General features: G+C 45.8%; 1 protein-coding gene across 1 annotated transcript in view; it reads left to right on the top strand.

The window, feature by feature from the left end:
- LOC309545596 (uncharacterized protein) overlaps nt 1-14,209 on the top strand; it is a gene marked incomplete at its 3' end in the record, with an annotated part of 151,007 nt that overhangs the window by 89,047 nt on the left and 47,751 nt on the right. The gene's annotated exons all lie outside the window — the stretch shown is intronic.

Genomic DNA, 14,209 nt, shown 5'->3' with positions numbered 1-14,209 from the left:
CAGAATTTGCTCGTATCTCGCCCTGGACATGGAAGCCGAGAACACGCGCATATGGTGAATTGGGTTAGTGGACCAAAATAACCGCAACTCACTCCTTTTGGTTATGCCCATGTTAAGGGAAAGGCTCAGAAAGGTTTTAAACTCAGAAACCATTATAGGTTTCCAGCCGTATTGTCTGGCAAGGGACGAATTTGGGTTGGCGGCAATGAATTGACCAGCATATCAATTGCTTTGCTCCACAATAGATTTGAAAAGATCTTCCGTGAAAAACAGCTCAAAAAATTCAGGGGAGTAAAATTGTCTGTTTCCACGTGGATTCCAGGTTGGGCAGTGAATGGGGGAAGTATGGGCACTGTAGAATCAGTGGGCTGCCAATTAGGATATGCCAGCACATCAGGGAGGGCACTATGGGCTCCACGTGCCTGCTGCGGGCCACTACTTGTGCTAGCCACTGCACCAGCTTGAACTGCACTTATGGGACTCGCCACGTCACCAAGTGATACTGCAGTGCTGGTATGTCTAGGTCCAGGGTGTACTAGGCCGCTGGTGCTTGCCAGTTCACCAGAAGTGTGAGCGGCACTAGTACTGACACTCTGCTCCATATGAACATCCTGCAATTCCTGCACCTCAGCAACTCCAGAATGGGGTCAGGTAGGCCTGATCCTAGCAGGGACCCATCCGTCGTCTGAGCTATCTCTCAGGGAGCCACTGCTGTCTACAGGCTTGTATACTGACCCTGATTCTGCCAGTGAGGTTTCCCCATCGCTCTCATCTGACTGGGTCATTATCCTGTAGGCCTCTTCACTAGTGTACCTCCATTTGGACATTTTAGCAACTAAATTTACAGGTAGACTAGTGTAACTCACAGGTAAAAAAGCACCTGGTTGTCGAGGACTATTTGGTCGCTACAAAAAAACCTGATAGTGCTAGCAGAGATCAGGCCTGACTCTGCTAACGCAGTGGTTTTGTGTTTTTTGGAAGTGACAGTAATCTATTGATTACTGCACTTGCCTGGGTGGGGTGAGGTGGGCTGGGCGGAGGGGCTAAACGCAGGTGCTGGCAGGTGTCGTGACCGATCCTGCTAACGCTGCGTTTTGGGAACTCTAAACTATTGAGGACGCTAGTATAGTTCTGATCAGATCAAAGATATTGATCCGTTCAGATACTATACTAGTAATGGAGGTGTATGTGTGTGTATGTGTGTGTATGTGGTAATCAAGGGTTTAACTAATATTTCTAACTCTGCGCTGTCCTGGACTGACGCTAACGCAAACTAATGTCACCTGTGACACTAATAATAGTGATCAGAAAAAAAACTGTACACTATAAAAATGACAATGTGACAGGGCAATGAAGGGGTGATCAGGGGGTTAAATCTTTATTCGGGGGGTGGCGGGTATCCTAAGCCTAAAAGTAATGGTCGCAAGCGCTAAACCAAGTCACAAGTCACACTATTACAGAAATATAGACAGATGCTATATACTGTCTATAGTGTGCAATGTGACAGGGAATGTAGGGGTTAACGGGGGGTTTTAGGGGGTTAAATCTTTGTGTTTCAATAATTTTTATTAAAGAATAACAAAAAACATGTAACATCAGAAATGATACAGCAATAAAAACGACCCCAGAACAAAGAAAGGTCGGAAAACAAAGAATATTATGGTCCAGTGGAGTGGGCCTGCGGAGTTCAAGGCAGCCCTCAATACAGGAGCCAATAAGGAGGAAAAAAAAAAGCAGTCAGTGTTACAATTACAACTCAAAATATGGGCACTATCAAGTGATGTCAGGGGGTCGCCCCCGTAATAGTAGAGCACCACTCCCAAGACACCCCAAAAGGGAGCATACTGTGTCTCAGGGGAAGCGCTCCACATGTCTACTATACAAATTGGTAGTGAAAACAGAGAATATAAAATCTACACTCCAAAGGCGTAAAACATAAAGGTTGCCTATAAACCGGCCCCAGGTGGGCCCAGAGATAAACCTAAACTACAAAAGGTTAGAATTCTCCGAACCAGATCCAACTGAGACAAGAAGAAGGACTCCAGACCGTGTCCTAGGAGCCCTCGCATTTGAGTTCATCAGCAGAATGTTATGGTGACATTATAACCAACATTAGAGAGAGGAAGAAGAAGATAGCGGTATGGAAGAAGAAGCAGACAGGCAGGAGAGAGAAAAGAGAGAAAGGGGATAGGAGAGACAAGGAAAGAAGTAGGTTCCTGCGGCCCAGCCACTGAAGACATTGAGGGAGTCAAAAATTTACAAGGGGAAAATGGAGGAAAGGACCAGCACATAGAACCGTATCCACTCTCCTCAAATAGAAACATTTACAAAGGTCGCCCAGGGTTCCCAAATAATTTCAAATTTTTCTTTGGAGTCATCCAGAATACTAAACATCTTCTCCTGTGCCATCATCCATGAGATTTTACGCTTAGCCAGATGAGCTGAAACTGTAGGCCGCTTCCACTGCTTGGCTATCGTCATCTTGGCACTGAGGAAGATGTAAAAGATAAGCGTCTGGATGTGTTTAGGGACTTTGGGGATGCGTTGGCACAACAGAGCCTGAGCCGGTGACGGGTGAACGGTAATACCGGTGATCTGTCGGACTATTTTAAAAATACGTTGCCAGAACGTCCTAAGCTTGGGGCATTCCCAAAAAGTGTGAAGAAGAGTGCCAGTCGGATTGCATCCTCGGAAACAAGTCGGGGAGGTGGAGGGAAACATAGCGGCCAGTCTAGCGGGCACCAAGTACCATCTCATGAGAACCTTGAGATTAGCTTCCATGAGACCAATGTTGTGTACTCCCCGAAAAGAGCGTCCAACATTGGCGTGCCAGTCCGAGAGGTCCCAGTCCAGGTTGAGGTCTTGCTCCCATTTGAGCATGTAAGTAGGTTTGGTTTGGGCGTCATTCAGTAGTGCATAAATGAGAGTTTCCTCCCCTGACATCAGAAATTTGGGTACACCATTGTTCATACGGGGTTACCCGCAGGGGCTCAGAAGATCTAGACCTAAGCGAGTTGAGAAAATGCGTGATTTGGGTGAGATGGAATCTCTCCCCAGGTGGCATCTTTAACTTAGTGGTATAATGAGAGAGTGTTAGAGGACCCGAGCAGTCCAAAAAGTGGCCTATCCTGTAAAGGCCTTTGTCAGTCCACCATTTAAATGCCCCTATGTCCTCGCCAGGAGGGAAATCTGGGTTATGAAAAATGTGGGTGAGGGGGGCCCAGGGGGAAGTGACCTTGAATGACTTGTGTATGGTATCACAAATGGAAAGGGAGTGAGAGAGAGAGGGGGCCATCACAGGGGGGCGAGATTGAGCCGGTCTCCAGACCAGGTAATCGATGGTGTGAAGGGGAACTGCTTGACGTTCCATGGAATGCCAGACAGGCTTAACCCCTCTGGCATAGATAACAGAAAATTGGGCCAATTGTGCCGCTTGATAGTATGTCCAGAGGTCTGGAACTCCCAGGCCCCCTTGTTTCCGGGAGCGAAGAAGAGTGTGTTTATTAATACTATACCCCTTACGTCCCCAAATAAACTTGAAAATATGTCCTTGCAGTTTCTGAATGTGGGATTTCAGCACCGGGATAGGAAGCGAACGGAACAAATAGAAAATACGCGGCAGAAGAGTCATCTTGACCGCATTAATCCTGCCTAACCAGGAGATGTGACAACGTGACCAGTCGGAGAGATCCTGTTTCAATTTTTGGATCATGGGTGGGTAGTTAGCAGAGTAAAGTTTGTCTATTGTAGGAGTTAAGGAGACTTCCAGGTAAGGTATGGCGTCTGAGTGCCAGGAGAAGGGAAAATGGTCCTTAAGGCGTTCCACCAGTGGCGAGGGGAGGGTGACATTAAGTGCTAGGGATTTATTCATGTTGACTCGCAGGCCAGAAGCCGCTCCAAAGGAATCAAGGAGGGAGACTATATTGGGAAGGGAAATCAAAGGCGAGGTGACAAAAAGCATTATGTCGTCCGCGAATTGAGTGCATTTGTGGGTCTCAGTCCCGCACCGTAGGCCATGAATATCTGGGTGAAGACGGATAGCCGTTGCCAGGGATTCCAGGGCTATGGCGAAAAGGAGTGGGGAGAGAGGGCACCCCTGCCTCGTTCCCCTGCGGATCGAAATGTCCTCAGAATAGTACCCCTGCATCCTAACTTGAGCCGCCGGGCGGGAGTAGAGGGCCTTAAGTGTAGTGATAAAAGAGGGACCAAAACCCCATTTTTCGAGAGTGCGGAAAAGAAATGGCCAAGAAAGGGAGTCGAAAGCCTTTTGTAGATCTAAGGATAGCAGAAAGCCAGATTGAGCCTGGCCTCCGTCCCACCCTGAGTTCAACAGAGAGATGGCGTCCACCACCCTCCTTACCTGGTCTGGTCCCTGCCTACCAGGGATGAAGTAGTCTCGAAGTGCAGATTCTATCATGGAGCAACTAGCAGGATCGCTCAGAAGGGAATCATTTATTCTCCAAGGGGCAGGGCCCCTGTGCTGAAAGGAGCAGGAGAGCTGCAAAGTGACCATAGAATGGTCCGACCAAGGGACGTCTCTGATTTTAGACTTCTGGGCAGAGGGAATGTCAGTAGTGGGGATGAAAATATGGTCAATTCGTGCCAGCGAGTTATGGGGGGCCGAAAAATGTGTGTAATCTCGGGTAGAAGGGTTCAATTCGCGCCATATATCTATCAGGCCTAGGGCATGAAGCGATCTGGCTACGCTAAGGCTCTGTTTAGAGGGCCGACGGAGCTTACCGCAAAAGGATACAGATTTGTCTAGGGAGCAGTCGAAGGCAAGGTTAGAGTCCCCCCCTATGACAACACGACCCTCGAAGTGGGGAGAAAGGAGGAGAAGCATCTCAGAGAGGAATTTCGCCTGCCCTTTGTTAGGTGCATAATAGGAGATAAACGTGTACAACACCCCGTGTAGATGGCCTTTGACCAGAATGTAGCGAACTTGGGGGTCCCTAACAGTGTGTAGATGCAAAAAGGGGAGGGATTTTACAAAAAATATGGCCACCCCTTTCTGTTTAGAGGTTGCATTGGCAAGAAAAAACATGGGGTATCTATGGTGGACATATGTCGGTTGATAGGACACCGGAAAGTGAGTCTCCTGAAGCAGGAGGACCCCCAGTCCTTGTGAGTGGTAGTGCTGAAATGCCTTTCTACGTTTAACAGGAGAATTTAAGCCCTGTGTGTTGTGTGAGAGGTAAAAAGGCAGGGATGAAATAGGCAAGACGGGGATGAACTGGGAGGGGGGAAGCAGCCTCAGACCATACAGCAACTAAATAAACAGTTAACAATGCTCAATAGTCCCAGCATTTAAATGAAGACCTGACCAGTGTAAAATCAAAAACATGGTCAGCATTGAAAAAAGTGTAAAAGGAAATGTCCAGTGAAAAATAGCGACCAAAAAAAAAAAAAAAAAAAAAGGGGGGAGGGAGAAAAACAGTTAAAAAAAGGGGCCAAAAACGGAGGCAGGGATCAATGCGGACCCCTTGCAGGCGAAGAAGGTTGAACTTCAATGGCAACTAAGAGAAGGTTCCCAGGGATCAACCAAAACATCATGGAGGCTTGACATCACAGTGGCGTTTCATCTGTTGCTTGTTCCCGAATGAGGATACTGGGCTGATCGGTGGAGGTCGCTTGGAAGCATGCCCTCACCCTCCTGGAAGTTGGAGAAGCCATGAGTCCTGTACTGGAATTGAAAATTCAAGCGGAAGGGGAAGGACCACCAATATTTCAGCGCTCTAGCCGATAACGCCAGTGTAAGCAGTTTCAAAGCTCTGCGGCGCTGTATAGTGATGGGGGAGAGGTCCGCAAAGATTTGGATCTTGTGGCCTTGAATGGATAGATCCTCTCTACCCCTACTCTTTTTCATGAGCTCCTCCTTAACCCCAAAAAAATGTGTCTTGACGATAACGTCCCTTGGGAGGCCATCTTTGCGGGGCGGTTGGAGGGCTCTGTGTGCCCGATCTAGTTCCAAGCGGTGGTCAGAGATGTCCGGGAGAAGATCATCCAGTTTACTCAGTGCTGTTTCTAGTTGATCCTGTAAAGTCTGTATGCAAGCAGTATTTTGATTGGTTCTAGCAACCGTATGATCACTAGTATTTTCGATCGCCTCAATCCGGGTGCCAATGTTCTGGAGTTCAGCTTTAATGGAGCCTGTAATCTGTGAGGCATTATGGGCTAGCCCAGTGGCTAGCATTTCTGAAAATTTGGCTTTTAAAATTGATAGGTCAGGGAAGTGTCCTGGAGAGTGCAGGCCTAGTTGGCGGTGTGAAGCCAGGGCCTCAGGTTATTGCAACCCCGGGATCCCTGGGGCCTGCTCCATGGATCTGCTGAGGAGAGATTCAGTGGAAGCTGGAGAGGCAAGTGGGGGCTGTGGGAGGTAAGCGGGGGTCGCTGGGGAGGACCAGGGGTCTGGGGAGGCCGATGGAATGTCCATAAGGCTAGTTAGAGTGTCTCCTACCTCCCTTGTACAGCGCTCCTCTGAGGGAAGGGAAGGCGCGGTCGCCATCTTGGCTGTGTCCCGCTCTGGGGAGGAGAAGTGCAGACGGCGGGAGACCTCTCTCCGGTGACCCGCCGACATCAAAAGGTGGACCGCTGGTGTGAGGGGATGCTGTCGCTGCCGAGTGCGGGCTGCGGTGCGCTCTAAAGCCGGTGCCGGGGCCCTCTGAAGACCGGAGAAGCGCGGAGCTCCTGGCTAAGCTGCCATGTTGGAGCAGCCGCGCATGCGCACTGGGGGGGGGGTTAAATCTTTATTGGGGGTGGTGGCGGGGACCCTAAACCTACTTGGGACAGAAACGAACTCGCTAGCGCTAACTGAAGTCACAATCACACTAATACAGAAAACCACTATAATACCTGTATATAGTGTGCAATGTGACAGGGGGAAGGGGTTAACTGGGGGTGATCAGGGGGGATCAGGGGGTTAAATCTTTATTGGGGGGTGGCGGGTATCCTAAGCCTAAAATTAACGGTCACAAATGCTAAACCAAGTCACAAGTCACACTAATACAGAAATATAGACAGATATTATAGACTGTATATAGTGTGCAATGTGACAGGGGGTGTAGGGGTTAACTGGTGGTGATCAGGGGATTAAACATTTATTGGGGGGTAGCGGGGACCCTAAACCTAGTTGAGACAGAAACTAACTCGCTAGCGCTAACTGAAGTCACAATCACACTAATACAGAAATACAGAAAACCACTATATTACCTGTATATAGTGTGCAATGTGACAGGGGGGAAGGGGTTAACTGGGGGTGTTTAGGGGGGATCAGGGGGTTAAATCTTTATTGGGGGGTGGCGGGTATCCTAAGCCTAAAAGTAACAGTCGCAAGCGCTAAATCAAGTCACACGTCACACTAATACAGAAATATAGGAAACTGCTATATACTGTATACAGTGTGCAATGTAACAGGGGGTGTAGGGGTTAACTGGGGTGGTGATCGGGGGTTAAGTGTGCCTAGCTAGGTGTGTAGAAGTGTGCTTGGTGCAGTACTCACGTTTTGATCCTCTCTCTTCTCTTAATGAATCCAAAAAGAATTTTGGGAGGAGAGAGAGGGTCATTTCTGTGCCTGTGTTTACATTACACAGGCACAAGTCAGTCTGTGGTTGGTCAGGACTGATCAACAGGTCCAGGCCAAAAATCATTGATCATCCAATGCTCTACTGCCATGCATGTGTGTTTGTTTTTTACATTTTGGATAGAGTGGAGAGGGATTTGAACCGCTGTCAGTTTTTACTACTGTCTGTGCCCCCGTTAGGTAGATTCATCCTATCTATTTGTCATGTTTACTATTATCAGTGAGAGTCAAAGTAAAAGAAAACTCCAAATTTTGGGTTGTCCCCAGAAAAGTATTTTTTTTTTTTTATTAAACCCACAGGTTAAACAAACAAATGACCTTATTCCCCCATTCACACACACGATGCGGATGGGGGAATACTTCCCACTGAGTTATTGCATTCTGACAGCGGGGAGACTTCCCTGTCATCAGAATACACTGATCTGTGGTGCTGGCTATAGCCGGCAAGACTGATAGATAGGAAAAAATCCAACAAGCTGGTTGCACAGAAGTCAATTGGTAGACTGAATTCTGTACAACTAGCCTGCCCATACATGGATTGCAATTCAGTCGGTCCCTGATGAACCGGATGAATTTCAATCCATGTATGGCCAGCATTAGCGCTACAGGGGACCAGCAGATCAGTGCTCTCAGAAGTTGGAGCAGGCATCAGAAGAGATGGGTATTTACTCTTTTTTTTCCTGCAAATACAGCTTTTTATCAAGTTTAATTATTGCTACAGAGTCACGTAGTTTAAAAGAAATATGAAAGGGAAGAAACACCCTGCTTTATTTGGCACAGACAGTAGCACAGAGCGGGTAAACAAGGGGGAGGAACATTTATGGATTTGGGGGTAGCGATGTATTATGTGCACCCTGTAGTTACAATAAAGCAGACCATGCATATTGTAACGCTAGGGTGGAAATTCACTATATATTCCTAAAAAACTGGGTCACCAGATAATCCTACTGGCAACAAGCATAAAAGTTGTCAAAAATGTTCCCACCATAGATTTACTTACATACATATATTTAGATTTATGTACTTTACATCAGTCTGTAATGTATGTAGATGGTGATATAATCTTCTCTACTGTTATGCCTAATATATTAGAATATTCATAAATAACCAACATTATACAGATGATCAGAAAATATTATTAAAGCCAGTAGGCAGATCATATCATTAAGCATGTAGTTTAGGATGGGAATCATGAATATGCATTGTACAAACATCTGCATCCATTATCAGTGGCTTGGAAGGAGTGTGAAGTGCAGTGCACATATATTGTCTCTTTGTCAAGTGATTATAAATTTGCTTTATTTAATCTTGCTTCATGTTCACTTTTACTTGAATCTTGTATAAATGATGTCGCAAAAATAGCCAAAATACAGGAGTATGAGTATATAAAGTAGATACAGTGCATCCGGAAAGTATTCAAAGCGCTTCACTTTGACCACATTTTGTTATGTTACAGCCTTATTCCAAAACGGATTAAATTAGTTATTTTCCTCAAATTTCTACAAACAATACCCCATAATGACAGCGTGAAATAGGTTGGTTTGAAATTTTTGCAAATTTATTAAAAATAATAAATTGTCAAGCTGATTGGACATGATTTGGAAAGGCACGCACCTGTCTATATAAGGTCCCACAGTTAAAAGTTCATGTCAGAGCATAAACCAAGCCATGAAGTCCAAAGAATTGTCTGTAGACTACCAAGACAGGATTGTATCAAGACACAAATCTGGGGAAGGGTATAGAAAAATATCTGCAGCAATGAAGGTCCCAGTGGCCTCCATCATCTGTAAATGGAAGTTTAGAACCATCAAACTGAGGAATCAGGGGAGAAGGGCCTTAGTCAGGGAGGTGACCAAGAACCTGATGGTCACTCTGACAGAGCTCAAGCATTTCTCTGTGGTGAGAAAATAACAACCATCTCTGCAGCACTCCACCAATCAGGTCTGATGGTAGAGTAGCCGGATGGAAGCCATTCCTCAGTAAAAGGCACATGACAGCCCGCCTGGAGGTTGCCAAAAGGCACCTGAAGGACTCTCAGACCATGAGAAACAAAATTCTCTGGTCTGATGAAACAAAGATTGAACTCTTTGGCCTGAATGGCAAGCATCATGTCTGTAGGAAACCAGGCACCACTCCTGACCTGGCTAATACCATCACTACAGTGAAGTATGGGGGTGTCAGCATCATGCTGTGGGGATGTTTTTCAGCCGCAGAGACTGGGAGACTAGTCAGGGTTGAGGGAAATATGAGCAATGTACAGAGACATCCTTGATTAAAACCTGCTCCAGAGCGCTCTGGACCTCAGACTGGGACAAAGGTTAATCTCCCAACAGGACAATGACCTTAGGCACACAGCCAAGATAACAAAGGAGTGGCTACGGGACAACTCTGTGAATATCCTTGAGTGGCCCAGCCAGAGCCCAGACTTGAACCCGATTGAACATCTCCGGACAGATCTGAAAATGGCTGTGCTACAACACTCCCCATTCAATCTGATGGAGCTTGAGAGGTCCTGCAAAGAAGAATGGGAGAAACTGCCCAAAGAGGTGTACCAAGCTTGTAGCATCATACTCAAAAATACCCGAGGCTGTAATTGGTGCCAAAGGTGCTTCAACAAAGTATTGAGCAAAGGCTGTGAATACTTATCTACATGTGATTGTTTTTGTTTCTTATTTTTATTACATTTGCAAAGATTTCAAACAAACTTATTTCATATTGTCATTATGGGGTATTGTTGTAGAATTTTGAGAAAAGTAATGAATTTATTCAATTTTGGAATAAGGCTGTAACATAAAAATATGTGGAAAAAGTGAAGCGCTGTGAATGTTTTCGGATGCACTGTATAAACCCACACGCAGCCTCTTTGCAACCACTTCTTGTCTACATGCCTCCAACAGCATGTTTCATGGCAAGTTTCCTGAAAGCAATAACAGCGGAGCATGCTTAAAGAATGTGTGTTAAAATGACCATTTAAAGTCACCATCAGTCAATATGACAGGACATCATGACATTATGACATCATAAGTCAATGTGACAGGATTGCAATGCAGGACATATCTGGAAGACAGGGACTTAGAATTTTCACCCTATAACAGGAAGTACCTGAACATGGGTCTTCATGACAGAATCACTAGCTATTGTTTAACCACTTCAGCTCCGGAAGGTTTTACCCCCTTAATGACCAGGCAATTTTTTGCGAAACTGCACTGCATTGCTTTAACTGACAATTGCGCGGTCGTACGATGCTTTACCCAAATAAAATTGATGTAATTTTTTTTCCCACAAATAGAGCTTGCTTTTGGTGGTATTTAGTTTTTGCGCTATAAACAAAAAAATAGCGACAATTATGAAAAAAAAAGCAATATTTATTACTTTCTGCTATAAACCATTCTCCATAAGAAAAATTTAAAAATCCAGCACTGCTTTACCCTCTTGGGCATGGAGTTCACCAGAGCTTCACAGGTTGCCACTGGAGTCCTCTTCCACATGACAACATCACAGAGCTGGTGGATGTTAGAGACCTTGCGCTCCTCCACCTTCCATTTGAGGATTCCCCACAGATGCTCAATAGGGTTTAGGCCTGGAGACATGTTTGGCCAGTCCATCACCTTTACCATCAGCTTTTTTAGCAAGGCAGTGGTCATCTTGGAGGTGTGTTTGGGGTCGTTATGTTGGAATACTGCCCTGTGGCCCAGTATCCGAAGGGAGGGGATCGTGCTCTGCTTCAGTATGTCACAGTACATGTTGGCATTCATGGTTCCCTCAATGAACTTTAGCTCCCCAGTGCCGGCAGCACTCATGGAGCCCCAGACCATGACACTCCCACCACCATGCTTGACTGTAGGCAAGACACACTTGTCTTTGTACTCCTCACCTGGTTGCCGCCACACTTGCTTGACACCATCTGAACCAAGCAGGTTTATCTTCAGACCACAGGACATGGCTCCAGTAATCCTTGTCCTTAGTCTGCTTATCTTCAGCAAACTGTGGGCTTCTTGTGTCATCACCATGACCCACAACCTGAAAAACCTGTAAAAAACGATTCCCCTACTCCTGATGAAACTGCATGTGTGCATGATTTTTTTTTTTCTATGTATCCGTAGTAGGGCCAAGAAACAACAATACATTTTTTTTTGTCCTACCCAAACACACAGATACTTAGGCTCCTTTCATAGATGCGGATCGTTGGTCTGTTTTTCAACTATTCATTGATGGATCATCTATTTACATCAGCTTACATCCGCATCCGTTAACAACCATTTTTTGAAACGGATCAAAGCCTTATTTTTGTTCCGTTAAAAAAACAGGACAGGTGAAAAAATGGATATAAATGGACAAACAATCCATTTTTGCATTGGTAATGGATGTAAAAAACTGATGAGTAACTGATGTAAACTTCATCTGTTTTTTTTCTTTAAAAAAACGTAACTGAACTGATGAAATTAAGGATTCTCGTGTGAAAGGGGCCTTACATTGCCGCTAACTGACAATTACAATGACACTGACACTTACACTGACACAAACTGATATTTACACTACCACTAACAATTACATTAACTGACACTTCAGCTACCACTAACAGTGACATCTACACTCACTAAACTAGGTCAGGCACTCGACTAGTTATTCATTCTTTTATTTTCAGCAGACATCTCCCCCAGCCAGGAGGAAGGGATACATTGCATATTCTCCTCCACCCTAGCGGAGGTCTTTCCAGAGGAGGAACAACATTGGTAGGCTACACCGTGAGAGCCAATCAGAGGCTTTCATAGTGATCATGTGATGATTCAGTCCCTCTGGGTCCTGATTGGTAATAAGAGACCCAGGGCTGTCACCGACCATGCAGTCCCAGGGCTGGAAGCACACGATGGAGTGCTTTTCCAGCACAAATAGTGGAACATATACAGTATATGGGGCACCCAGGATTAAAGCCCTTGATGCTGCATTAACATGTTCTACGGTCATGAATGGGTTAAGGTGCAGCAGGGGCAGTGTTGTCAGTCCACTGAATTACTGGCAGGAGTTTTTGGTTTCAAATTCGGCCTCAATAAAAGGCCACTCTAAAATATGTAGTTTTACTGTTGGGGGGGGGGTCCGAAAACAAATCAGTTTCTGGTGTGACCACCATTTGCCTCAGGCAGTGCAACACAATTCCTTCGCATAGAGTTGATCAGGTTGTTGATTGTGGCTTGTGGAATGTTGGTCCACTCCTCTTCAATGGCTGTGCAAAGTTGCTGGATATTGGCAGGACCTGGAACACGCTGTCATATGTGCCGATCCAGAGCATTCCAAACATGCTCAATGGATAACATGTCCGGTGAGTATGCTGGCCATGCAAGAACTGGGATGTTTTCATCTTTCAGGAATTGTGTACAGATCCTTGCAACATGGGGCCATGCATTATCATTAACAGTGATTTAATGTTGTTTTGTGTCTTGTTTCTTTTCCATTGTTATTTGTCACTCATGGCATATGCCTAGTAGGTTAAGATCCACTCAACTGGACTACAGTGTAGTATTCAATAAGTATAGCACCCTCCCAGGTAGGTGCTAGAGAGAGAGTATAGTTTTGAGCTCTGTCTGCTTACCAGAGGGACTGCAGGTAAATCTATATTGCTCTCTGCCTACCACAGAGCAGGATCTGTTAGTGAGGTCTGCTCATTGTGCTCAGTATGCGATTCATTCAGTCTGGAGATTGTTTCATGCTATCTAATAGGGAGGCATGTTGGACAGTGGGCGGAAAACTGACGAATGGGTGCATAGGCTTTTGATACAGTCCTGATGATTGTCAGAGGGCAAGTCGCCTTGGTGCATGCTGGGATACTGTATAAAAGCCAGGAGCACATGTTTCGTTGGAGAGCGGAGTCCTGGAGTGAGGGGGCAGCTGCCTACTTCTCTGTAGAAGTGCCATGCGGTCGCAGGAGGTCGTCCTGAGGGCAAGAGCAGCGGTTGAGTGGAGCTGAACCCAGAGGTCCAGGGACGCTGACTGAGAGGGGAGACACTGGAGAACCTGTGGCTGCAGTATCGTGAGTACAGGAGCTCGTGTCAAGGGGCCTGACCTGAGGGGGGTCACCCCTGCTCATAGGATAGTCAGTGGATGGGTGTCAGCAGGGAGAGTATCCTGAAGATAAAATAAGATATTGTCCACCAAGTGGTCTTGAGATAAAGCAAGAGACTTAATCCCATTCATCTAAAGTGGCAGGAGGAATTAACAGCCTGGCTGTTCCATATCTACAAGTGAAGTAGAATATAGAAGTCCTCAGATATTGTAAATAGTTAAATTGGAGTATCCCACTATTTCCTTCTCCTATCCCCATTACAAAATAAACAACAAAAACAACCAAATACCCCTGGACTGTTTATTGAAGTGAAGAGCCAAGAGGAATGTAAGAATTGCATTTGCTTATAGCCGTGTGTTGGTAACCAGGGGGGACCCACAGAGTGGATATTCAGTGGTCCCTACGGGGGCAGTGCTACATAAAAATAAAGCATTTGGTATTCCTTGCACATATCCCACAGCCCATTATTTTGTCAGCGTTATAGCTACTTGTCTCCTGTGTCTATACAGGGAATTTTTTGCCCGTGCATTATCATGCTGCAACATGAGGTGATGATCGTGGATGAATGGCAC

This window comes from Pelophylax lessonae (genome assembly GCF_965119305.1).
Source record: "Pelophylax lessonae genome assembly, chromosome: 1".
Taxonomy (NCBI): Eukaryota; Metazoa; Chordata; class Amphibia; order Anura; family Ranidae; genus Pelophylax; species Pelophylax lessonae.
This window is presented reverse-complemented; position numbering and strand designations above follow the sequence as displayed.